At 42.2% G+C, this 27,956-nt stretch overlaps 1 long non-coding RNA gene across 2 annotated transcripts; it reads left to right on the top strand.

Moving 5' to 3' along the window:
* Positions 1–10,978: 10,978 nt before the first annotated feature.
* Positions 10,979–14,146, top strand: LOC143110471 (uncharacterized). 2 transcript variants are annotated; one of them, XR_012984165.1, is made up of 5 exons: positions 10,979–11,184; positions 11,815–11,926; positions 12,036–12,154; positions 13,205–13,319; positions 13,432–14,146. It is a non-coding gene; the product is annotated as an uncharacterized LOC143110471 (long non-coding RNA). The 2 variants fall into 2 exon arrangements; XR_012984164.1 differs by having other exon boundaries at positions 10,979–11,190.
* Positions 14,147–27,956: the final 13,810 nt, after the last annotated feature.

The following is a 27,956-nucleotide window of genomic DNA, read 5'->3' as shown; positions in this document are numbered from 1 at the left end:
GTAGCTCGTCCCCCAGCACTCGCATCCTGCATGGACTCCCGCAGCACCGAATCTCCCTGTCCCCACCGTGTCGTTGATCTCAGCCGTCTTGTCAAAACGAAACCCCAACTTCTCCGGCGATCAGGATAATTCTAACACAGTTCCCCAAGCACAGTTACCAGGTAGCCCACAACGCTGTAGCCGACCCTCCTCACTGTCTTGGAACCGAGCGTGCTCTCGCGCTTGTCACGTGCAGTAGGCCTATTCACGACGGTCTAACTTCAAACTTGTCAAATAAAGCAAAGGAAAAGTGTCCCGAAGCACATCACTAAAGTCCGCTGCTTCATTAAGTGTCCTAGCCGAACACTTGGCTGCAGATTCTTTCCCATAGCCTGGAAAAGTTTTGGTTTTGCATATGCTAACAGGGAGAAACAATCGAGTAGACTGTCTTCTTCATCATCCTCCGACGAACTGAACACTTTCTCGCTCTCCTTCCGATTGCGCAACAGTTCAGGGGTCAGTATCCTCGACCAATCAGGAATTAGTAAAATAATTCGTCAAATATTACAGAAACAGAAATTAAATACAAAATTGTAGAAAACAAAAGCATTAGTCATAGGAATTTTACTAGAGCTTGTAAATTGCATTAACAACATTTTTTAACATTTTAACCTTTTTAATTATTAAATCTGCACATGAATTGAAACCATCCCATGTATTGAAATGAACCCAAAATATAGCACAGGGCTACACTCTCCCCCACTTAAATGGTTTACATGTCCCTATGAAACCTAGTTCCCATGAAACATGAATGAAAACATAAACCTAAATGACACAGGGAAATGAAATAAAAACCCCTTAACCAATCTTTATGACTACACCCCTATGCACTATAGTCAACGGCTGATCTTTAGGCTTCCCTGCCTCATCATAAGTTAGTCTGATAACAGGCTTAATAGACCTCTTCTCACGTCTAGGGGAAGTTCTCTGTGGTTGGGCTTCCTCAGTCACTCTCACGGGAGAATGTCTTTCAGGCTCTGCACTACCTGTTGATTCAGCAGGCGTTTCTACGTCATCGGCAGCATCAATCTCACCATCACTAGAGTCTGCAATGGCTCCTGACATCATATCACATTCGTTCTCTTCATCATGATCAAACACACTGTCCTGCTCATCAGCAGTGTTCTGTACTTCACTCTCATTATCTCTTTCAGAGACAGGATCTTCAAGATCTTCAGGTTCTGACCTCCATCTGAACATAGGCTGATATTCAGAGTCAGAGCCACTAGATTCCTCATTCAGCGGATAACCTGCATTGCCTTGAAACCTCCTAGCGTGTGATTGATGCGTCACTGACTTTCTCTGACTCCTAGTCACAGGCCTTGTGGTTTGCTCTTGAACATCTGACTTCTCAGAAATTCTCACCAAACTTCCAATTGGCAAAATGTTGTCTCTGTGAATAGTTCTCAGCTTCCCCATCCCACTCTCAGGCTTCACCCTGTAGACAGGCAAATCAGGGAGCTTTTCCACTATCACGTAGGGTATAGCGTTCCACCTACTCTGCAATTTATGTTTCCCCTTCAACCCCAAGTTCTTCAAGAGTACTCGATCACCCTTGGCTAATACTTGGTTGCGTAGGACTCTCTCATAGTTCTTCTTGTTCCTCAAATGAACTTGAGTTGCAGACTTGGTAGCTAACTCATAAGCACTCTTTAAGTCTCTCTTGAGATCTTCCACATAACGTGAATGACTGACTGGTTCTTGACCATCGGTACCTAAGCATACATCGATCGGCAATCTGGCCTCTCTGCCAAACATGATGTAGTAGGGTGAATACCCTGTGGCATCATTCTTGGTACTGTTGTACGCGTGTACTAACTGACTCACATGACGACTTCACTGACGCTTGTGAGTATCTCTCAAGGTTCCCAGCATAGATAACAGTGTTCTGTTAAAGCGCGCTGGTTGTGGGTCACCCTGGGGATGATAGGGTGTCGTCCGTGACTTACGGATTCCCAAGGTCCTCAGTAATTCCTGGATCAACCGACTCTCGAAGTCACGGCCTTGGTCCGAATGAATTCGAGCTGGAAGACCATAGTGAACGAAGAATTTCTCGACCAATACCTTGGCGACAGTGACTGCTCGTTGATCCTTGGTTGGGTATGCTTGCGCATAGCGACTGAAATGATCGGTCACCACGAGAATGTTGGCAACTCCACTTGAGTCTGGCTCTAGAGAGAGAAAATCGATACATACAAGCTCCATGGGTCCTGTGGAAGTAATCTGCTGTAACGGAGCGGCTCGTGGACATGGACTCTTCCACGTGACACACTTCCCACAGTTGCCTATGTATGTCTCAACAGCCTGACTCATCTTCGGCCAATAGAACCTTGCTCTTATCAGTTCCAGAGTTCTCTCTACTCCCAAGTGCCCCATATCATCATGCAAAGCTCGGCACACCCGCATTCTGAATTCTTTGGGTAGCAGCAACTGGCGGTGTTCTTTACCAGAAGCTTTGGTTGTCACTCGGTAGAGTAATCCATCTTTTATTCTCAGTTTTGTACCCTCACGCTTCAGCAATGACACATCTGTATCAGCAGCGTTAGAAGGCCAGTGGCCTGTTTTCAAGGCCTCTCTTGCTACTTTGAGGACAGGGTCTTTGAGCTGAGCTCTTTGCAAGTCGTCATGGGTGAACTGTTCTAGTTGGTCAACATTCAGGTGAGCTGCAAAAGAATAGAGCTCAGGAATGCCTTCTGCAGGAACTCCTAGTCTTTCAGCCACACACACATCTTGTGCACGCACTTGACTGCAAAGTGTTTTCACATCACCCTGACACAGTTTCTTCCAGGGCTCTGCGTCAACATCAGACCAGTTGCGTGAGAGTAAATCAGCGTCAATGTTCACCTTTCCAGGGCGATATTTGACTTCGAAGTCATAAGTGGCTAGTTCAGCAAGCCATCTGTGACCAGTTGCGTTGAGTTTCCCAGTTGTCAGCACATATGTGAGCGGGTTATTGTCAGTCATTACCGTGAATCTCACACCATATAGGTAATCGTGGAATTTGTCTACCACGGCCCACTTGAGTGCTAGAAACTCGAGCTGGTGGATGTGATACTTTCGCTCCGTAGCAGTCAATCCTCTGCTGGCGAATGCGACAGGACGGAGACCTTCAGGATGAACCTGGTTTAAGACTGCTCCCAAACCTTTGAGACTTGCGTCGATGTGCAGCACATAGCGCTTGTTAGGATCTGCAAACGCTAACACAGGCGCCCACGGAAAGCTTTTGTGCATGCATCAGTCCATCGTGAGCCAAAAGGTTCAGCCTCCTTGTAGTACTGTTGATCTTTCGCGACAGTAGGTTTTTTTCCTTTCCTGACAGGGGGATACCCTTTGGTTAGGTCTGTCAAGGGCTTAACAATGGAGGAGTAGTTTGCCACAAATCTGCGGTAATAACCACAGAAGCCGAGGAATGACCTCAGTGACTTTAGGTCAGTAGGCTGTGGCCACTGGGTTACAGCTTCAACCTTAGCTGGATCTGTCGCAATCCCATCAGCAGAGACGATATGGCCAACATACTTGACTCTGGGCTGACAGAACTGGCATTTGTCCAAAGACACTTTTAGGCCTACTTCCTCGAGACGGTCCAGGACTTTCATAAGTCTCTCCTCATGTTCTTCCAACGCAGCGCCAAACACGATTAAATCATCAAGATAAACGAGGACTTGTAGCAAGTTCATGTCCCCAACGGCCTTCTCCATTAGACGCTGAAACGTTGCAGGAGCTCCCATCACCCCTTGGGGCATACGTTGGAACTGGTAGAAGCCGAGAGGACAAATGAACACGGTCTTGTCTTTGTCTTCTTCCGCCATTGCGATTTGGTAGTAACCGCTACGAAGGTCTAAGACAGAGAACCATCGACTTCCTGCTAAACAATCTAATGCGTCATCGATGCGTGGTGTGGTGTATTGGTCAGGTATCGTCTTACTATTCAGAGTCCTATAGTCGATGCACATACGCACGTTTCCATTCTTCTTTCGTGCTACCACGATAGGCGAAGCGTATGGACTCCTAGACTCCTGTATCACTCCAGCGTCTAACAGCTCTTGGAGATGCTTACGTACGTCCTCTATGTCCGCAGGTGCCAGGCGTCTGGATCTTTCACGAAACGGACGGGGATCAGTTAGACGAATGTTGTGCTCAACGCCTTTGGCTAAGCCAACTTCCCATTCACGGAGTGAGAACACATTGCGACGATGACAGAGTTTTCTCCTAAGTCTGTCTTTCCATTCATTGGAGATAGGAGAATCTCCAAAGTCTATCAAATTTGGATCCAGTTCTTCAGTGTTCTGACTTTTCACTATAGGACTGGCCAAATCAGCTGACTGAACTGTACCTAGGGGAGTGCCTCGAGTTATAGTAATCTCTTTCTTGGTTTCGTTCTGAATCAACAGAGAGAAGCAGTCGGAGTCAATGGCAGAAGCGGGAGCAACTACAGGCTGGAACATCACACCGTGAGGTAATGGCACAGTTTCACTCGTCTCCACCACGATTATGCCTTTAGGTGCTGGCTGGCTGAGGTCCAGTTGACATGGTACACAGCGACTCTCTTGAGGGGTAAGTCTCAAGTCGTCAGGGCCCATGAACTTCACTAAACCCACAGAATCTTCAGTGTTCGTGTCATTGGCTTTAGGCAACACCAGTTCTCTCCTCTGCCCAGTGTTGCTGACTTTCAGGGCACGGGCTAAAGCCTCACTCTTTGGGTGACCACACAGATCAGCGAGTCTGTAGAACAAGTTAGCGTTTGTGCCTAGGATCACTGGGACCTGATCTGGTGTGTTAGGCCCAGGGCAAATCAATGCCAACACTGACAGTGTCTCTGACTTTCCAGTTAGCTCCTTTGGAAACTGCATGTCAACTACAATGTATCCTGAGTAGGGATAACTTGTATCACTTAATCCCCAAATGGCTAAGCCAGACACTGGTTGTATGGGTATATCGGACAAGTGCTTCTCATAGAATTTCTGGAAGATTATGGTTACTTGGGACCCACTATCCAGTATGGCTGTACAGGGGTTACCGTTCACTCTCACTTGCACTGTAGAAGGTGGACCAATGAGACCTTTGGGAAGCGGGGCATGTGTGTTGGTGCATACTTCCTGTTTTTTAGAGAAACAGTTGGTGGCCTCACTGTTTGGATTGCCATCGTTCGACAGCTTGCCTTTAGCTTTGTTAAGCGACGCTATGAGTCTCTTAATGACTCTCTTCTCATTTTCAGCAGATGAGCACTGGGTGGCGATATGGCCATCTTCTCCACATCTGTAACAGAAGCGCTCACCACCTCCAGGACTTTGTGTTTGCCTAGAACCTTGACTTTGACTCTTAGTCCCGACAGCGGCTACAGTAGCCGAAGGCTCAGTTGCATTCCCTCCTTTGGACTTTCTGCCTAATCTTCTAACTTTCTTTCGTAAAGCAGCAGCTTCTGACTTGTCATAGCCTGAGTGACTTGGACTTGGCATAGATGCATGAACACTGACTCCTTCATTTGCTGAACTCTTACTCATCTCAAACACTTGAGTTTTCAAAGCTTTAAAATCAGCCTTTAGCACTTCTATGCTCACATCATCGTCGACTGAGTCATTACAAGCAGCAACATTCCGAATACGTGCATTCACCTTCTTTCGTGTTTGCTGGCATTCTTCTTCTGCTCTGATCTCAGACAGTAAGTCAAGAAAGTTGGGGGGTTTACTGCGTCTCTCTTTCAAGCTTAGCTGTAGCAGCATCAAGTCTGAGTCAATTGCACCACGAAGCAGCTGTTCAACACGCACTTTGTCTTTATCACTAGCTAAGACCCCTCCTTTCTTCACCACTTTGGCCAGAAAAGGTTCAATTCGGCGAACATAGTCTGACAGCTTCTCACCAGACTTCTGCTGTATGAGCCGGAAAGAAAAGTACAGGTCTTCAGCAGACTCAGCGGAACCAAACGCACTGTCCAGCGCATCAAGAAACTCTTGTGCTGTGGCTCCTTGCTTACTGAGGCGCAGTGACTTGACGATTTCGAGAGCAGGGCCTCTCAAGCACTCCAGGATTCGTCGCCTCTTCTCTTGTTCAGTGAATTCACTCTCTTGAACCATTAATGTTGCCTGTTCTAGCCAATATTCTAGAGATTCCTCCCCAGCCGGGGTGGGAGTGATTCCTGAGAAGATCCGCAGTCGGCGGTATCCATGGCTCTCAGCTTGACTTTTGGTAGTACGGCTGACCACATCAACCATGGCGCGCAAGACTGACTCATCAGTGGAAGACAAGCTTTGAATATCGGTAAGGGTCTTTCCTTCTGACATTAGAAAACGTCGCAACTTGGCTGAAAAATCCTCAGCAGGAGCTTGAGGAGTGGGTTGCTGGGCATGGGTTATGATCTTCCAAACAGCGCCATCATTGGGTCGGACTTCAGGAGGAACTACTCTTGGATCAATGACTTCTTTGCATTCACAGAGAACTAGTAAGCCATCACCATCACTGTAGGGCTTGGTTCCCCTTACTCTCACTCGACCCCAGCATCGGACTGTGTGTAGCTCTTCTTCAATTTTGGCCACTTCGAGATCTTTCCCCACCCCCACCACTAGTATGGCGCGAGTGACATCAATAGTTTCAGTGCCACACCACTCAATAAGCTCTGCCTACAACTTACTATCAGCCATGACTGAAAATAAAAAAAAATCTATATTTCAATAAAATGTTCAAAAATGCCTAGGACAAATTAAAATACTTCAGAAAATTCTCATAACCATCCCAGTGGTGCCTCCATTTTATGTAGCGCCCCCTTGCCTAAATGACTCGCAAGACACCTAGAAACATGTGAAACACTCAAATATGGGGCGCCCTGAGTTCTTATCAGTCTTGGTGATAAAACAGCAGTAGTTTTGATCGGTTGGTTATGAGTTACCTTGTGAATATCCTGTAAATACACCCTTTTAATCTTTTTAACCCAGTAAGAATATCACAATGAAAGAATGAATTTCCAAGAAAATGTATTTTTACCTTTTACTATGAAAAATAATTGTTAAATGAAATTACATGTATCAATAAATGAAATATCCTTGTTGTCTTTGTTTTAAATAAACCAAAATACACACTCGAAAGAGTGGGCACTAAGCTTAAATTAAACTCACAATGCTCTTATAGCAATGTACACTCACAATGAATGTGTCTCAGCACAAAACCTAAAATTCAAAGTTCTCCTTTAAACTTCCAAAGTTACTCTTTAAAGTTGAAAATGTAAACCCACTTCAGTGTCCCTTCATGTCACTGTACATGCAATAGCAAACATTCAGTTCAAATGCAAAGTCACCAAAGTCACTAGTAAATATCCTAAGCTATGCCGGCTTTAAATCTAAACTAAATGACCCAGAAAAGTACCCCGTTGCAGGCCTGAACGTTGCTTGGGTGCGTTGGGGCCTGGAAATTAAACACTGGCCGCTTCACTCGATGAGCAACATAAAAAGAAACTGACTCTGTACCTGATCGCTGCAGAGAAGTGAAGAGTAGAGTGTTCACATGCTCACTGCGTGATCACGCAGCTGAAGCGTGGACCTTTCGTAGCTCGTCCCTCAGCACTCGCATCCTGCATGGACTCCCGCAGCACCGAATCTCCCTGTCCCCACCGTGTCGTTGATCTCAGCCGTCTTGTCCAAACGAAACCCCAACTTCTCCGGCGATCAGGATAATTCTAACACAGTTCCCCAAGCACAGTTACCAGGTAGCCCACAACGCTGTAGCCGACCCTCCTCACTGTCTTGGAACCGAGCGTGCTCTCGCGCTTGTCACGTGCAGTAGGCCTATTCACGACGGTCTAACTTCAAACTTCTCAAATAAAGCAAAGGAAAAGTGTCCCGAAGCACATCACTAAAGTCCGCTGCTTCATTAAGTGTCCTAGCCGAACACTTGGCTGCAGATTCTTTCCCATAGCCTGGAAAAGTTTTGGTTTTGCATATGCTAACAGGGAGAAACAATCGAGTAGACCGTCTTCTTCATCATCCTCCGACGACACTTTCTCGCTCTCCTTCCGATTGCGCAACAGTTCAGGGGTCAGTATCCTCGACCAATCAGGAATTAGTAAAATAATTCGTCAAATATTACAAACAGAAATGAAATACAAAATTGTAGAAAACAAAAGCATTAGTCATAGGAATTTTACTAGAGCTTGTAAATTGCATTAACAACATTTTTTAACATTTTAACCTTTTTAATTATTAAATCTGCACATGAATTGAAACCATCCCATGTATTGAAATGAACCCAAAATATAGCACAGGGCTACACTTCTTTCCCAAGAAAGGTGAGCCCAATGTGAAAGCAATAGTCTACAAATGAAATGAACTCCTGAAGGTTACAAAACACTTCAATACCACCGCGAATCCGCGATTATCAGTGCTAAAACAGCATTAACACAAAATTAGAAATAACATGATGCCTGATTTATAGCCTACCACAACATTTCAATAGCCTATACTAATTCGAAAATTATTATGAGCTAATAGGTTAACTTAGTAGGCTCAATGTTATATAGGTTCATGAGGAAAGGCTGTCAAATTAGTAGCAAAGCTAACTTGTGAAACGCATCACACTCAGTAAGCTATACATAGCTGTTCTCTCAGCCAAAAGTGTTCAATTTGTATAGATAGCTGTTCTCTCAGCCAAAAGTGTTTTCATTCATTTCATGTTCTAGCTTTTAAACATTCTTCAAATAAAACAGAAATTCAGTGAAGTCTTGGGTAATAAGATTATTTTCTGTTATACCGTACATATAAGAGTTGTTAGATTAATTCAATGTGTGATTAGATAGTAGTTAGTTGTGAACCTCATGCTTCATGCTTACAGCCGGTGGTTGGTTGGGGGCAGGGGGGGGCCCATGGCCACCACTTGTGCATAGGGTCCAGAATTTGGTGCTACGCCCCTGACCCTGGAAATGCATGTCTATGAAAGACAGATGTAGGTCACCCAACCACTTCCTCAAGGGCTTTAAAAAAAATGAGTGTGTACTTTTTTCATTGCAAAAATGTATGTTTGTAGATAATATCATAGTGCCACTATTTATACATACTGTGCAATATATGGCTGTACTTTGCTAGGATGTAGTATACACAGTGGTGGAGGAAGTACTGAATCTCAGTACTTAAGAAAAAGTACAAATACACAGAGAAATATTTACTTTAGTAAAAGTAAAAGTACCACAATGACAACCCTACTTAAGTAAAAGTAAAAAGTACCTGCTTTTAAATGTACTTTAAGTATTAAAAGTAAAAGTATTTGCATAATGATTTATTCTCTTAATATCTATATTCTAAAAGAAAAATTAGTATGGGCTGTGGCATTTTAATTAAGCTAGTTTTAGGTTATACTCGACTAGATAGTTTCAAGCTAATGCAATTGTGCTTACCATCTGTGGCCCAGTTTACATTCTGACCTACAATTCTAGAGACTGTAATTCTGGTCATCTACTAGGGTGATCTGCTGAGTAAAATATCATTCAGCAAAACACGAGAGCCTGAAGTTTAACGGGGTAGACAAGGGAAACGTCGGGTGGATCGTAATGCCAATTCTGCTGATTGAACAGAAAAGTTGCTGAGGAAGGTGTCTTCATGATTAGGTTCAGTTTCACTTGCGCAGACGCACATAGTAGACATTGAATAAGCGCTCACATTTCTACCCCCAATTGTAGGCTATGCCTCTTTATTTGATCACACACAATTAAGAAATATTTCCTAATCTGGAAAATGCTACGTTTTTTTCGGCCAGCGGTTCTATAATAGTCTACCATTCATTTGTGCCGCAAATGATCAGATGTGTGGCAGAAGCATGGGCATAGCCTGTAACTTCGCTGATCCGCGGATAGCAATCTCATCGGAGAGGAGGCCTTAACGCTGCAGATAACAGACAGAGAAAGGCACAGAACACAGTTGCATGTACAGTGTAGCCATGGGTCTGGTGAATATAGCCTACCGAATGCAGATGGCTACAAGCTCACGCTTTGCCTGGTCTAGACTAGAAGCTTATATTTAAAAGATTTAGAAGCTGGGCACGTAGCTCCAGAATCTTTGGTAGCAACCCCGCCCCATGGTAAAACAAACGTGTTTTTCAGAGAGAAAAAAAATCTGATCATAAAATGTATTGTAAAAAGGAACGATGGTGTTGTAGAAATGTAGCGGAGTAAAAGTACAGATAATTGCTGTAAAATGTAACGAAGTAAAAGTCAAAAGTATGCACTATAAATTCTACTTAAGTAAAGTACAAATACGTGGAAAATTTACTTAAGTACAGTAACGAAGTATTTGTACTTCGTTACATTCCACCACTGAGTATACATGAGGTACTGAACCCTGATAGCAGTGATCAGTGAAATAGATTGACCTGTCCCAATGTTTTAGATCCTGTCTGGGTTCCAAAGCTGTGCTGTGTTGTGCTGTGTCAGTGAGGTGGGCATAGACAGTATATGGCCATTTCCAGCTCTCACAGACTAAACGTGATACATCATGGTGTGACCAAGCAAGGACACATGAGGTGTGGCAGAAGGTGATTTCCACGTGCTGCTTTGTTTCCATCTTGTAGTTGTGTCGACGAAGAGCTGCATCAAAAATGAGAAGGGGGTAGAAACAGGAAGCTGGGCTGCTATGCAGGCACACATACTCACTAGCACACTAACACACATACAGTACACACTACCACACACATACACACACACTCTGTCTTTCTCTCCTCACACACACATGCACTAATACACAAAACCACACACACACACACACACCACAAACAGGCACACACAGAGTAACACGCACATGCTCTAACACACAAACACAGTCTCTCCCTCTCTCTCTCTTACACACAAATGCTCACACACCAACACTGTTTGGCCCACTGTATCACCCTCCGATACCTCAACTACCCCCCCCCCCTCCACCACCTATAGTAATGTTGATGATGGAGTCTTTCTAATGGGCAGGGAACGTTCATTCTCTGGAAAGTGGGCTGTCCTACATACTAACCTCTTCTGACACAAGCTGAGTTCAAAAGCCCCAGACAGTCAGTGTGTGACACACTTCTGGACACCTGCATCACCTCTGAGGACATCTGAAGACGTGAAGATGAAACTGTCCTGCGTTGTTGCTGTTGCTGTCCTTGTTCTGGCCCTCTGCTCCATGGGACAAAGCCAGAGTAAGAGTCAGTGACATTATTATTTTTTTCTAAACTGTACATAATTGTTCATAATTGTGTTAGTTATACTATGGGAGCAGCCATGGCCTACTGGTTAGCTCTTCGGACTTGTAACCGGAGGGTTGCCGGTTCGAACCCTGACCAGTAGGAATGGCTGAAGTGCCCTTGAGCAAGGCACCTAACCCCTTACTGCTCCCTGAGCGCTGCTGTTGTAGCAGGTAGCTCACTGCGTCGGGATTAGTGCATGCTTCACCTCACTGTGTGTTCACTGTGTGCTGAGTGTGTTTCACTAATTCACGGATTGGGATACATGCAGAGACCAAATTTCCCTCACGGGATCAAAAGAGTATCCTGTATATACTTATACTTAGTATGTATAGCTATGGAAACAGAATATAGATTGATTTAAAAAAAAAAACTGTCTTCATTTCTAATTGTGTAGTATACTTTCAAATTGCAGAAATGTGGTGGTGTGTTAATGATTTATGAAAGCAATATGACACTAAGCAGTTGATTCACCTCTGCATGTGTGTGTGTGTTACTGTGTATGTTCACGTCTTTGCTTGTATTGGCATATACAGCATACATTTAGTCTTCTGACTGCCTAATAACACTCACATTTTATTTCAGATTTTGATGTACCGGATAAATGCTGTTTTAATTATTACAGCAAGCCAATTCCACCTAAAGCCATAAAATGGTACTCACTTATTCACCCCAGCTGCACCACAAAGGCAGTGATGTAAGTATTTCTCACTTTACTAACAGCCCTACAGTACTTACCAATTAAGTTACTTTTTCATTTTGTTTATGTTTGTTTGGTTCTCATACTGTTCTTGATTTTTTTTAAGCCTCATCACTATCAAGGGTAAAGAAGTGTGCGCCAACCCAGAGGATGAGCAAGTCCAGGGCGTTATGGACAGAGTGGGCTCATCAGAGCCCGCTGCAGAATGGGACATCTTAATGCAATGTCAGCTGAATTCCTTGTCATGTTAAGAAAAGTTTTGGCTATTTTCTGTTCAGTTTCTTATGCTTTACAATGTTTACTGATATATGGTTGTATTTAAATTGTATGTAAACATCAAGTTGTGATATACACTCTAAAATATTTCCCTGTTAAATAACAGTAAAGAACTGGCAGTAGGGTTGCCATTATCTTCCTGTTATTTTAATAGTGCACAGGATACTGTTATAGTATCTTCCTGTTAATTATATAATGGGCATTTTGGGGTAAGTAGAAATCAACTGGCAGTAGGGTTGCTATCATTTGTGACATCTCAAGTAGGCAAGTGGTGTGAACAATTTCACAATGATCCAAGAAAAGATGTATGCATATTCTCTAAAATATCCTTTATATTATTATAGTATCAGTATGGAGGTTCTTCATAATAGCCCTGCTGCTAGGTAACAAAAATGTACTGAGCATTTGAGCAATACTGAGCCATCTAAACAATATAGCCCAACTACACTCCATAGCGTATAAAAGAAGTGGCCAATATTACTGTACAGAGTGCATGGTTGGTTTATGCCTTCCCAGAATGCAAAAACAATGTATGATAATGTTATTTGGACATGGGTTAACAGGAAAGAGATGCATTTTAAGAAAGTATCAAAGTTTGGTTAAACAATAATGAACAGTGTGTAATTTAGCCTAACATCTGTTCTCTTTATTTTACAGCAAAATGCAATATTTTAAAATAACAGGTGAAATCTGAGTCTAAATTAGCGGCAAACTTTTAGAGTGTAATATGTTACAATCAAGCACAGGTCATTGATTATAGTGCAGTGTGGTCATATGAGTCCGAAGACATTGGGGCACATGCAACTTGGTAGGCATGTAGCCCTGTTTTGTTTTCCCTGTTTAGTGTTTTCCTTCATGTCTGCTCCTCTTGTTTACTTCCTGTGTCCTGTTCCATGTGTTCCTTTGTATCTATTGCTTGATGTGTGTCTGCATGCTTATCTGCACACCTTTCTAGTTTTTTAATCCAAAGAAATAATAAAAAAAAAAAAAATATTTTAGATGCTGGTGGAGCAGCAGGATGCTGTCCTTCATATTTAAACGGCCGGTTGATCCTTTCCAGAGACATAAAAGAATATATAATGACCCACCCCAGCTGCCCCAAAAAGGGAGTGATGTAAGTATTTCTCACTTTGCTTGCAGCTCTTCCCACTTAAGTTCATTTATCCATTTTGACGATGTTTGTTTTATTGTCATACTATACATACTACATCTCATTTTTTTAAAAGCTTCATCACTATGAATGACACAGTACTCTGCGCCAACCCAGAAGTCAAGCAAGTCCAGGACATTATAGAGAAACTGGACAACCAGTTTGGTACCCCGGCCCATGGATGAGGTCCATCAGTCCTGAGCTTCCTACTATGCTCAACTCCTCTCTGAGATGTCCATGTACACTGCACCTCAAAAGAGTATATTCGGCCGAACATTGTAAATGGTAAATGAACTGCATTTATACAGTATAGTGCTAATTTCAACTCCTCCAAGTAGCCAAAACGCTTTATGATGTCATGCCTCACATTCACCCATTCACACACCGATGGCGGAGGCTGCCATGCAAGGCACCAATTTGCTCATCGGGAGCACGTCAGGACAGGACAGAGACAAGTCAAGGACTGCAAGCAGCACCATATTATTTCCTGATGCCATCACCCACTGATCTGAATCCCATATTATTCACATATAGTCCTGTATCACTTTTTTGCACTTCCACACTGCACTTTATGTATACTAGGCCAGTGATTTTCAAACTTTTCACAACGAGTACCACCTCAGAAAACAATAAGTTCTCCAAGTACCATCATTATGACCGTCATTATTTATGTATCTTACATAAAATCTTGTGTAAAATGTATGTATCTTATTATCTTATTGTATGTTGTGTATTTGTACTGTGATACAAATGGCTGGAACCAAATTCCTTCTATGTGGCAACATACTGTACTTAGCCAATAAAACTTGATTCAGATTCTGAAAACCTTGACACAAAACAAATTATTGAATAATCATCCAATAATCCAAAACTGTGGCTGAAACTGTGTTACCATCACTCCATGCTACTTCCTCTTCACCCAGCATGTAAAAACATTGCATATCGGTAAAAGGGAAAGTTGGCTCCTATTTAGCAGAACTCACCCACAACTCATCTTTTGTGAAAAAGTCAACAAAGGCCACTCCAACACTGGTCAACTCTAGGTGCTGGGCAGCAGGAAAAGTCCATAAAAAAGGATAAAGTCCACATACCAAATACTGCCCCCGAAATTGCCTCCTTTTTAATTTTACTGAACCCAACCACAGCCATTACCATTACTAGCCTTGTTGTGGCCTTCCGAACCCAGGCACCAAGCTAGGATTGTCTATACAGTTATTTCTCAGTCACTTTGGTGCATTTCTCAGATCAGAATTGATATTCTCAAAACTGTTTGTTCAAACTCCACATCATCTTATCGTTGGTACACATCATAAAAGCAATTCTCATTGCTTTGAACAATCAACAAATGGTTTAGCTAGTACATCCATGCACTTATTGTGTGCAAATGTCTGCTGTTTTTACATTTGCAATTGCTAAAGTCATGTTGGTTAAAATGCACTATACTGGTTCCACCAAAACAAATCAAACAAACCAAAACCAATATACACGGAGAGATGTTAAATTCCTTGTGCTATAGCTAGGGGATTTCACACAGAGCGGCCAAGCCTTTTTACCGTCAAAACCAAAATCACTAACAAAACACAAAAACTCCAACAGAACAGCCTTCAAGAGCATTTCACTGGTTATCAAGTGGGCACCTTCCTTCATAGGCATTTCATTGAATTAGGCCCATGAGACCTCCAAAAGGCTCAACAGTGGTGACTGATGTCGTCCCAGACCCAACCCCCTCTACACTTGTGATCAGGGCCGGTCCTAGGTTATTCTGGGCTGGGGAGCAACATCGCGTTCAGCTCACTTGGATAAAACACATGTTGCCACACTCCACAGACGTTTACACTAGCCTGTAGGCTAATTAAGTTAATTAGTCTATAGCATGGCATGGCCTAATATTGTGCAGCCAAAATCATCCCGGTCTTATTATTTTGTGGTTGCGTTTTATGAGTGTTAGCGGTTGCAGTCGGTAGCCTACCACTTATCTGATGGTCAGCAAAAAGAGTAATATCGGCATGCTACTTTCTGCAAGTTAAGGCATATGTGTGTGTGTGGGCGCTTCCCTGTGTGTGTGTGTGTGTGTGTGTGTGTGTATGATGGAGGGAGGGAAGAGAGAGAGAGGATGAAGGGTTGCTTAGGCTACTTTGTTTTTCCAATCCAGACGTTTCCCATTGTAATAGGCAGTTTAACATGGCCTAGACTGTTTTAGACAAGGCTATTGCATTTATTTATTTGTTATCCTACATGAATGTCTTGTTAATTAAAGTAACATTATCATACATGATATTAATGCAACCATTCATTAAAATTAGAAATTTGCAAGTAGGGTTGGGTCGGGTTTGGGTTGATGTTAAACACATATTTTGTCGGGTTGGGTGGGGCGGATTGGATCTCCAAAAGGGGTCGAATACCAAGGTCCAAAATCTAATTTACCCCCCTTGAACATTTTGAAAAATTACTCCTTAAATTATGAGTTCTGGTGAATTTTGTGGAAATTAATTTATAAATTGAAATAAATATATTTAATTATAGCATGTAGCATATGACGAGTTTGGTTCCAAAACGCTGCATTTTGAAACACATTAAAAAGTCATGTTATTGTGTATTTATCAATCAAATTTTTGTTTTGATTGAGTAAAGATAAATCAAATAACAATACCCAATAACAGTTCTACTGAAATTAATTGTAAAAAAAATTAAATATAAAAAAAATAGTTAGGAAAATTCATTAATGTGACTTATCATAGCCTACTGTATGTTGCGATTAAAAGTTTGAAAGAGAACTGAGAGTGCCGTCCTTGCTTACTTCATTATCACTATATGAGGGATTCAGCACCTACATAGTTAAGTTAAAACCAGCAAGTCCGTAAATGTGAGCACGTTGCTTCACATATTAGTACCTAGCCTACCAAGAATGATGGAGAAATCACAACAGGCCTGTCCTCAATGGTAGCCTACAGCAGCAAAAAATCAACAAGTCAACAAAATAACACAGTAGGCTATGTAAGGGATAATGTAGGCCTATAGAACGCCGGTCATTATGTAAGGGATAACGGCCGCCGAGGTGTCCTGTTATACGGAATTAATGGACGAGGGTGAGGGGCAAAAACTCCCCGACACGCAGCGGAGGGGAGTTGCCTCCGCCCAAGTCCATTAATTCCGTATAATTGGACACACCTCGAAGGCCGTTATCCCGCTTATCACCCGGTTGCCACTGTAAACACTGGAAACAAGCGGTTCTGTTTAAAAAGAAGCTCACTAGTTCAGCTTGTTGTACAACTTTAGCATGGACAGTTAGCTTGTTTACAGTTGATTCCATTGTTGGGAAGCCTGCAACCAAAATATTCTAGAGCGCTGCAACCGTCGTCCTACTATGGTTGTTATAGTTACCATTCATAAGCATTGATATGGAACGGTGTTATTCAGAATTAAAGGCCACCCGCCAGCCAATCAGAAAAGAGTATTTCTTCTCTCCGGGTGATAAAGGGTAAATAAGTCCCGTGATGACCGGCGTTCTATACATTATCCCGCTTATTATACGGCTACGTGCCAAAACGAAAAAATAAACTCCATGGGCTGTATTTTGGGTCACCAGCGCATGGCGTAAAGTTCGTTATTCACCGGCGCGAAGTTGAATTCGTTATTTTGCACCTTTATTTTTTAAGCATTGCGCCCAGGGGTGTGGCAATTAACAACCTAGGGAGGGACCTGGCGCGTTGTCTAAAAATCGCTATCATACACCACCTAAACCTGGTCAGAAGTCAATGGCGAGTTGTTCATATGCTATTTTAAGAGCGCATGTCAACAGTCATATTGGCAGGATGCACGCACCATCCTTCTATCATTCATGAACGCACACCAGCGCACGTCCATGCAAAGCATTACAAATTGCACGATTACAATGGTAAACATAATTAGAATAAAGATATTACGAAATACTGTACATCTCATGATGAGTAGTTATTCACCATCATTTGCAAATTGGTAATGACGGTTAAAAGTGATTAGGGGAGAGGCGAGAGACACGTAGGGTAGACTGAGTACAGTTGAGACATGTACAGTTGAGACACCTTAAATTTCTTGCGTGCGCAGCAAGCACAAATTGTGATTTTTGCTGTGCACATGCGTATTAGTGTCCTCTTTAATCGCGGGAAGTTTGAACAACGGACGCATCTCCGATCGGAAGATATCAACAAACGTTTTTTTTTGTAAGGTAAGGAGTTCACTAAACCATGCACTCTCCACAATTAATAGGTTATTATCCTTATGTGACTGTGAAACGTAACTGATATCATCACAAACGTTATTCTGTGCCCTAAAAACTGGCATATTTCATGGTATTGTGTCATGCAAGGTCATTACAAAATCTAGAGAAACGTGCGACGTGGTCAGCGGGGTACAGTTGAGACACATTGTATCAACTGTCCCCGCGATAGAGTTATATTACGTCACGTGCTGTTTAGCTGTTCAGTGTTATGATAACAGGTTAGAAGTCGTAATTATCCAGCATAGGAAGCAAATTAAAATAAAATTTGATATTTGAACTGTGTATTATTAATGAATATTTTTTCTAACGTGAATGTTATAAAAATAACCTAGCATGTTGTCAAATAATCAAGGTGGTACAACGGGTAGCTACAGTTGATACACCCTTTTTAAGATGTGTGCAGTCACATAATTAATTTAAATACAATAAAGGCAATATGCAAAGGCTGTGTGTGCGTGTGTGTGTGTGCGTGTTGTGTGTGTGTGTGTTGCCTGTATGGAGTTTATGTTTATGTTTATGTTATACCTGTTGCAGGATGCCCCGCTACAGAGCTAGAACAACGAATAGTGCCAGGACAACTGTTAGAGAGGGCCTCAAAAGTGGTAGACCAGGGCAGGTCAATTAGGAAGGTAGCTGTGCAGTTTGGGATTCCTGTTGCTTCACTGGCCCGATATGTGAAAAAAAGGCGAGTTTGCTGATGAGGGCCCGCTGCCCTCAGTAGGGTACAAGAGCTGCAATACAGTTTTTACTAATGACCAGGAGCTCAGCCTGGTATCATATATCAGGAGAGCGGCAGCCTTGTATGATGGGCTACCCCCCAAAGAGGTAGGAATGCACTTAAAACCAATAACAGGGAGAGACCAGGTCAGGCATGACAAATAAGCCAGTATTACAAATCCATAACAGATGTTTTGTTGCACATACATTTTCTGTAGGCTAAATGTATTTTCAACAGCCTTTAACTTCAAATCATGAAATTATTAAATTATACATGGGATAATTTATAAAAGTACAACTGCATTATCAACTAATTTTGATTTTCTTTATCGTTGTAGATTCGGAAATTGGCTTTTGAATTGGCCAAATTTTACAGCTTGCCTTTTCCACAGCAGTGGACCGAAAATGGCAAGGCGAGTGCTAGTTGGTTCACCAACTTCATGCGGAGGCACCCCATTCTCTCCATTAGAAGGCCTCAGGCTACAAGTTTGTACAGGTCAACGAATTTCAATGAAATGAACGTGGGGTCCTTCTTTAAAAACCTGTCAACTGTCTATAGCAGACATAGCTTTCACCCTAAAGACATTTGGAATGTGGATGAGACGGGGCTCGTCACTGTCCAGAAACCTGGCTTCCTTGTTGCAACGAAGGGGGAAAGACGAGTGGGGAGCATTACGTCAGCGGAGAGGGGGGTTCTTGTTACCATGGCACTGGCAGGGAATGCTCTTGGTAACATTATCCCCCCCCCCATTTTGTCTTTCCCCGCAAGAAATTCCTTCCACATTTTATTCGTGGTGGGCCAGAGGGGTCAATCGGCACAGCCAATGGCAGTGGCTGGATGATGGAGAAGGACTTTGTTGTCTACTTGCAACATTTTGTGAACCACACCCGGGCATCAGAGAAGAACAAAGTGTTGCTGCTTCTGGATAACCATAGCTCTCACATCTCAATTGAAGCTATAAACCAGGGCCAATGGGGTGATTATGCTTTCATTTCCACCACACTGCACTCACCATCTGCAGCCGCTTGACAAGTCTGTCTACGGTCCGGTAAAGAGGCTCTTCAACGAGGAGATGGACAAGTGGCACCGGGAGAATGCTGGGCAAACAGTCACCATATATGACCAGCCACAGTTGCTCAACAACATCTTACTGCTGGCAGCGTCACCCCTGAATGTGAAGAAGGGGTTTAAGAGTACTGGGATCTGGCCGCTCAATCCTTCTATCTTTGAGGAAGAGGATTTTCTCCCGGCGTCAGTGACTGACAGGCCCCCTCCAGATGAGTCTCTCCCTGGGCCGTCCACCACCCTCACACCACCTGGGCCGTCCAACGCCCTCACACCACCTGGGCCGTCCACCACCCTCACACCACCTGGGCCGTCCACCCCCGATTCTTTTGTTACTTTTACAGGGCCAACAGTGACTGTAAATTCAGAGGGTGTTAGTGAAGTAACCCTGACCTTATTTCCTCTATCTTTACAAGAGGAGGAAATCATCACAGAAGTAAGAGAAATGTATTTCATTTCAAGTTATACATTTATACATACACAAATTAAATATTCATACCCGTGTATGTGTGTGTTTGTGTGTTAATGTGTGTGTTTGTGTGTTTATGTTTACCAGGTGCAGCATGTTCCAAAGTTTAGTCCTGAACTAATCAGGCCTCATCCAAAAGCTGGCCCCAGAAAGGCCAATGGTCACCGTCGGAGGAAAAGGACCACGGAAATACTCACTGACACCCCTGTAAAGAATACCCTTGAAGAGGAGAAAATAAGATCCTCCATGAAGGTGAAGAGGAAGATTGTGACAGAGAAAAAGGAAGGAGGAAAAAGAAAGAAGAAAAGCACAGAAGACACCCAATGCCTGGTGTGTGACGAATGGTTCTCAAGGTCACGGTCGGGAGAGAAATGGGTGACCTGCTCCAAGTGTAGCATGTGGTCACACGTAGAGTGTACCCTTGGCGGAGACAGCTACACATGCCATCACTGTGAAAGTGACACCTGAGTCAGTTTTTTTCTTTGTTGTTTGTTTACTGTTATTGTTTACATTGTTATTTTTAGTGTTATTGAAATGTTGTATACGTATACAAATGTTGTATACGTATAACTGTTGTATACTTTTTAACCAGTGCTAATTTAAATAAAATGAATGAATTTGAACATAAAACATGTTGCCCAATTGTTATTTTCTTTATTTGTCTTTATTTATTATATTTGCAGTGAATGGTTAGTTACCTTTACATCATTTAAAATGGGTGTCTCAACTGTACCAAGGTACTGTCTCGACTGTACCACCCATGGGTACAGTTGAGACAAAGTTGAGACAAAAAACACTTTATTTTTATGAGCTAATTGTGAAAAATATAAACTACTTATGAGCATTATTGATTGATAATATCTTAGTCTACAAGCTAATGAAATGTCATGTGGCATGTCATGTGGAAATTCACTTCCTTTCAGTATCAATTTTTAATTTAAAAATCAAAACGCAAAAAGTGTCTCAACTGTACTCAGTCTACCCTATGGAGCACAGCTGAAGACGCACTGTCACGAGATATAAGCAACTCCTCTGCAGGATAAATGTTGTTTTATTCAGTCATTTGAGCAACATTAGGGTAAGGGACCGTTCGTTATTTATAAACGGGATCACCGGAGGGATTTTGAGTGCTTCGATCAAAAGTTACATGACCCTCCCCTACCTGCAATATAATTTTCAACGACCCTCCAGCAGCATTTTCAAAAATGACATGACCCTCCCCGGCCAATTGTCGACATGTTCCACCCACGCTCTTACACGCTATGCTATGGTAACACATCAACATGCTACCTTCCTAAAAATCAACCTCTGTTTTCTGATCTTACACATCACACTTCACCAAGATGGTGGCCATTTCAGTAGATTTACTCCCTAACATTGTTGTGGAAACACAATAAGCATGGAAACTAAATGCACACTTCCTGCAACTGCATTAGCCTACTTGAAAAGTTACTCCTCTAGTAAGTATTCACATGAAATAAAACAATAAAGCATTGAGACCATTCAACAAAGCACACTGGGTAATAACTAATTCAACACGTGAACTTGTTGCTATGGACTCGTCTCTAGGCTTTCTCAGTCATTGTAAAGCTGCCGAAGCTGAACATTATCCAAAACTCAATTTCTCAGACGAGCGTCAATTTGGGAGCTTGCTACACTTCTCAAATGTCTTGAAAAGGCCATTTGCACAATTTCACAAATAATCACAGGGACCGAAAAATACCTAACATGCCAACTTTTTCCGGGTTTATCATTTTAACGTTTCCCTGCTGTCTTGCCGTTTTAATATTTTCCCGTAGAATATCCCATGTTACTGTAATACTCATAACATTAGTCCTGCATTCTGGCCTGTCTCTGTGTTGTCCTGTTGTTACCCCTTGCCCTTCCAGTGAAACAGATGTATTCAAATAATCGTTTTGCTTGCTTGAATGCGAACTCAGAGTGATGTTAACCTAGGCCTATTTAAGTTAACGACGTGGTTGTCATGAGAGCAAGATTCATTAGCGCTTGCGGTGTTCGGCCGTAGGCTATGCCTACGTGCGCAACTGCCAGGCTACTCAGCTAGACAAAGAATTCCCCCTGTATATTCACTCCAAGTTGGCCTACCATAACTTACCAACTACACTGTAGACCATAAACTGGCTATTTATATGACCAAATGTATTTGTTCAACTTTATGAAGCAGAATTACGCACTGCTACTTGGAACGTAGGCCTAACACATTTTTGTTGGCAGGAGAGAGGATGACAGCGATTAACAAATTGCACGTGTTGCTGGTTACCAATAAATACTATATATTTTTTGCAAACAACAAAAACAGAAAGGATGGAGACAGCAAAGCTAGAGATGGGCAGGAACAAGGTCAATTGGTAGAAATGCTTGTCAAAACGTTAGGAGCTGGATGTGTGGATGAATGAAGCACAAGTAGGCTATGCTTTGTGTTAAGCATGCACACTGTTTAAAGTTAGGCTACACGGTAAACTACAAGTAAACCAAAGTTAAATTTTGCTTTTTTAGGGCTGGATAAAGTTGACCAAATGGATATAGGCTGTTAGGCGTGAATAAAGTAGGCTACTTTGTTGCTCCAACCCTTCCAACGTTAATGGGGACGAATGTTGACATTTTCCGTATTTTGTGTGAAACCCGGGAAATCTCCCTTATTTTCATTGTTCAATGTTGACAGAGCTATGGAACGAAAGAGAACGTTATATGGCGACAGAAATCAACAATCAAACAAGCCACTTTGATTTTTTGCTGTTTTCATTAAATACAAAAGATGGGTGACCCTCCCCTCAACAAAGAATAAAAAGACATGACCCTCCCCTATTTTCCTCCGGTGACCCCGTTTATAAATAACGAACGGTCCCTAAGTGTTGCTTTTTCCAGCCTATGTTTTCGATGGTAACCCATTGTCAGTCAATAGTGAAAGTAACTGCATATAACTGTCTTGTTGACTGACTCCTTGGTGAAGTTAGTTTCACTTTGCCAATGAGTTCAAATAATAGACGAGTGCAAATGCGTGAAGGCTATGCTAGGTTTTAGTAAAGCATGGTTTAAGAATGACTATTCCATACGGTCTCGCAAGCAGCCTTCTTCAAATGCGCCGTTGAATGCCAAAATACCGATGCATTTATTTGACATATCGCGCGTTGCGCTGTTAAAGGGAATGACAGATGTCATTCTCATTGGTTTAAAATTATGTTACGCCCCAAACACACCCATATGACTGATTAAAAGACCTAGGAACACCTTGTTACGCCATGCGCTCCACTTTTGAAAACGAAACCCCTCCCAATGTGAACTGGACATCCTACTAAATTTGAATAGACTTTTGACGAGTGACGATGCACTTTAGAATGTCATGATAGGGCCCCATATGTCTCTTTACACTTATTTGTTACCGTTTCGTCGTGGCTTTTGCTGAGAAACAAATAGTTCGCAACACACGCTGAACTTGAATCAAACATTCTTTACAACACCTCTGATCAACCGTCTGCTTTCACTTTTGAATGAAGTTCCAATGCAAGAAGTGACCCGAATACTTGGAGTGATATGATCAGCAGCACAAAACCCGTTGCCATTGACAGCGGTAATTATATGTTTGCAGCGGTTGCAATGAATGAATTTATTTTAGCGTAGTCCTAGAACGTTGGGAAATCCGCTCCGCTGCGCGTCGGGGTCAGGTCCGCTGTAGGGACCTGTCCGGACCCATTTCCCGACAATGACCGGCGTTCTATACATTATCCCTTAGGCTACTTATAAAAGTGGTGTGGCTCCTTTAAGTGGTAGGTTACCCCACTAACACAAAACGTTAAGGGAACGTTCGGGACGTTAGTGTATGGTTCCCTAAAGCAGGGGTCTCAAACTCAAATGAGCTGGGGGCCAACGTCATCTGATTGGAGGGCCGGCTATTTCTGAAAATGCAATGTTCTTTTTTTCAAATACCATACAAAACTGCAAACAGAAAGTGTTTCTTCAATTTCAAAAGGCCATAAAGTCCTACTGTAAATGTAAAAGTCTTTGAATAAAACAAAAGTTTATGAAGGGGGTAAATGTACCCATCTAATTTGTCACTGGATGGCAAGCACCTCAAATTATGCACCTTTCAGTAAATACTGGATGAACATATTTAAGCAGGTTTACTTTCCTTTTTTCATATTACCCACATAACAAATTAACAGGAAAACACCTAAGATGTATACCAACACCTAAGATGTTGTGGTTTAGTAATAGATTACTACAATATAGGCCTACAATAAAGTATTCTGGTCAAACAGTTCCTATCGCGGGTAATCTGAGTACCCAGAAGTTCGCATCATATTGCGGGTGACTTTGTAGTTCTTTAGAGCCCTATTTCTACTAGCCCTGCTGTCTGTACCACATTCATTACGGACACTATCATCACGATTACCACTGCAACCTCCAAGCTATGTTGGGCAGAGGTTCAAAACAAGCATGGTATGCTTAGTGGACACCGTTGTATACACGCACCTCCATTCGCAGACGCACCGTGACTATCACTGTCATAGACGATCGATCATAATCTCCAAAAGGATATTCTCCTTCAGAATTAGAATAGGTGAATAACATAGCTTACCTAAGACTTCATCACACGTGAACGTTTTTCAACATTTGGTGTAGGCCTATTTCTGCTTAATTTCTGCTTCAATTTCTGCAACATGGCCTGCATCGCTTCTGCGTCATTACAAATGCACGTCTTTGTGTTTCTCGTGTGTAATACAAGTATTTCCTGAAAACTTTGCGCTGCGATTTTGGGTTTGAATCAATCTCTGGATGTCTTGCACATAGTGGAGCAGAGTAGGCCTACACATGAGATTTGTCACCGTACCTGGATCTATCGTCTATTTTAATCAGTATCGTTGTTTGTCGCAATTAATAGCCTCAAGGGCCGGATTACATTATTATTTTGTCATACGTCGCGGGCCGGAATTGGGCAGGACGCGGGCCGGATTTGGCCCGAGGGCCGGGTGTTTGAGACCCCTGCCCTAAAGGGTAGTTCGAACCAAACCAAAAACTAACGGTTAGGGAACGTTACCTAAGGGTTCCTAAACCCATTTGCGCTGGATGCTGCATGACGCAACATTGACCCTCCCGCTGGATGCTGCGTAGCGCAGCATGCTTTTTATGTCATGTTTCTAGGTGCTACAGAGACTTAGATATTACATTTTGGTAAACGTTGACAATTTTTAGTATGTTTTCAGAAAACCCTCAGGAAATAAGGTTATTTAGTCTAGAATGCCATAGGATTCTATAGGCGTTTTTAGCAGGCATTTTAGGAGTAAATAGGTTAACGTTCCTAAACGTTAAGGGAACCAACCAACCAAAACGTTCTCCTGTGGTTGCACAGTACCTTCACACAACGTTCCCGTTTGGTTGTTATTGGTTGTTTTTGGTTGTTCTGATGAGTGCTGTTTTGACATGTTTATTTTAACCAGCTCCGTTTAAGTTTTTGAAGTAGGCCTAGCATATACAAGGTTTGCAGTCACTTGATATTCACTAAAAATTATTGGCCTTATGTAATCAAATTAAGATAAGGAGTAAGAGAATATATTTATTTTTAGGCTGATATCAATTTTGCTATAAATAATACTTTTGTGCTTGATTTCAGTTTTGTAACCGTATGAAGTGAAAATGCTTAAAACACGAATCTATCAATAAAACAATTTTCACTTCTACATTTCACATATCACTTGGCTCAATATAAAAGTCCAACCGTTACACCCCCACGCCAGTAGGGGGAAGACAACGCCTGGTCTGCATTCAGAACCGATTGCAGTTTCACGTTGGATTAAACAAACAATAATACTTCGGTAGATAAAATATAAAATATTTTTATAATAGTTTTCTGCTATCACTAGAATACATTCAGAACATGTTTCATTTGTTCCTGTAGCCTACCATTACCATTTTACATTCACACATTTTACATTATTTGCATTCGAGGCTTCTGGTTAGGTGGCAATGACGTCAATGGTAATGCGTCTCTATTCATTCCAATTCCATGCCGTGTTAAATGTGTTATATGGCATTGTGTGATTGATTGCGCCTCTATAAGCTTTAGAAACTGGAGACAATAACAGCTATAGTCGACACTAACACAAGCTCCATTTCAGTTTTTGAAGTAACATACACAATGTTTGGAGTCACTTGATTTAGATCCACTCAAATGATTGGTCTTATAAAATCTAAGTAAGGTAAACATCATATCAAGATAATATTTATTTTAGGCTAATATCAATTTTACTAAATAAAAAATATATACTTTTGTGCTTTTTTTTTACCGTATGAGGTGAATGAACTTTAAACAAAAATCTATCAATAGAACACTTTTCACAACTAAGAAAATTTAGCCTGGCGGGGCCATCCTATATCATTGACATGTATAGTCTGGCATCGAATCATTCACCTCGCTTAATCCAAGGGGCGGGCAGAGAATTGTCTTTCAAACTGCCTAGGCATGCAATAGGCCAGCGCTACGACCATATCCGTATCCGGTCGGCAAAACGGCAAATACATCCTTCTTCGAAAGGAATGACTTAAGTGCATTGTGTTGATCTACTTTCAAAGAAAAGCACAAGTCCAACTCCTCCAAAGTTGACGCCAACGCCGATTCAAACAACCGCTCTTCGTTTGCCATAGCCACCTTCCTTGTTGTTCACCATCGCAGGATGTTGTTATCCTGTTAAGCCCGCCTTAAGACTCTCTAACGAAATAGAGCGCTGTGATTGGCCGTCATCCATGGTGTTAAGCCAATAGAAATTCCTATGGTTCGATACTAGACGTACAAGCTGAGCAAATTAATTTGCCGCCGCTAGGGTGCGTCTAGATTTCTAGGCTAAAGAAAATACACTTCTTTCATTTCACAATTCACTTCAGTTCAATCAGACAGGCTCTCCCTTACACGTAGGCCTACCCCCACTCCAGTAGGGGGAAGACAGCGCCTCTGCTTTCAGGTGATCGATTGAAGTCTTGTCCTGACTTCCGTAAACGGGCTCTGTTTAAATTCCGTGATTCTTGAACACCGCTGGAAGAAGTCTTGGAATGGATTACACTCGTCTTGAATTCGATCTCACGAAAGTAAGTGAAATATGTTACAGTTTCATGATGTAGGCCTAGTGGTTGTAATGCAAGGGTTTGAGGTTTAACCTTAAGTCCTTTCACTTGTAGGGCTTTGTTATATTCCGATTCTGCCAAGTTTGTAATTTACCAGAGCACATTGCTCGTTCGTCTTTGTTTGAGCTGTTCTCAACGTGTTATGTTTTGCAGCATTGTATGTTTTGTGTCATCGTCTTAACCTGCTCGCGTTGATGTTACAAATAATAGCACTAGGCTACCGTTTCTTTTAATTAGTTTTAGTGTACAGTCAGTCCTTTTAGGCAAGTCACTCGGCAGCAGTGGTGTAGGCTAGTGGATATAGGCCTACTGTATGTAGCTGGATCTAGGCTACTGTGATGTAGGCTAGTAGTTAGCTGTAGTGGGTAGGCTATACTGTGATCAACCCCAAATGTACCCTAGTCTATTTTAAGTGGGTATACTGACATGGTGATGTTTTTTAAGTGGGTATAACCTACTGAACAGTCCTGCATATGTAGGCTACACCAGAGCCATAGAGATGGCTATAGATAATGTATACACTGTCGGCGGCCATCTTGTAACACAGTTGATCGGATAGACGATTCAAGTGAATAGACCTCTGAATTTTGCCTTCAAAAAGCTGAGATCCGGTAGCCTATCTTGCAATTTTTGCTATGGGAAAATAACATGGGGAGAGAATTATTGCACTCTCCCGGGGACGAAGAAGTCTGAAATGCAGACATTTTGCTCAACACACGTTTTATCCTCTGCCTTCGAGTGGTAGGCTAACGGTGATCTTCAACAGGCCTACGTTAAGACAGCAACTTAGATTTTTGCTACCCCAGACCTAACTTGCAATGTAACTTGTCATTGGTAGTTAGGTTAAATTAACACCCTGATCTCCTTATAGGCAAAGATGGCAGTTTTGGTTCCTTTTTGTAGACGAACTTCAGAGGTCTGTTGGGAAGCATACAGGAAGGGGCGGAATGTGTGTAG

Source organism: Alosa pseudoharengus, unplaced genomic scaffold (assembly GCF_046254945.1).
Source record: "Alosa pseudoharengus isolate Yale_2024_CS ecotype anadromous, Long Island Sound unplaced genomic scaffold, YU_APseudo_1.1 YU_APseudo_1.1_scf_7, whole genome shotgun sequence".
NCBI classification, from domain to species: Eukaryota; Metazoa; Chordata; class Actinopteri; order Clupeiformes; family Clupeidae; genus Alosa; species Alosa pseudoharengus.
This window is presented reverse-complemented; position numbering and strand designations above follow the sequence as displayed.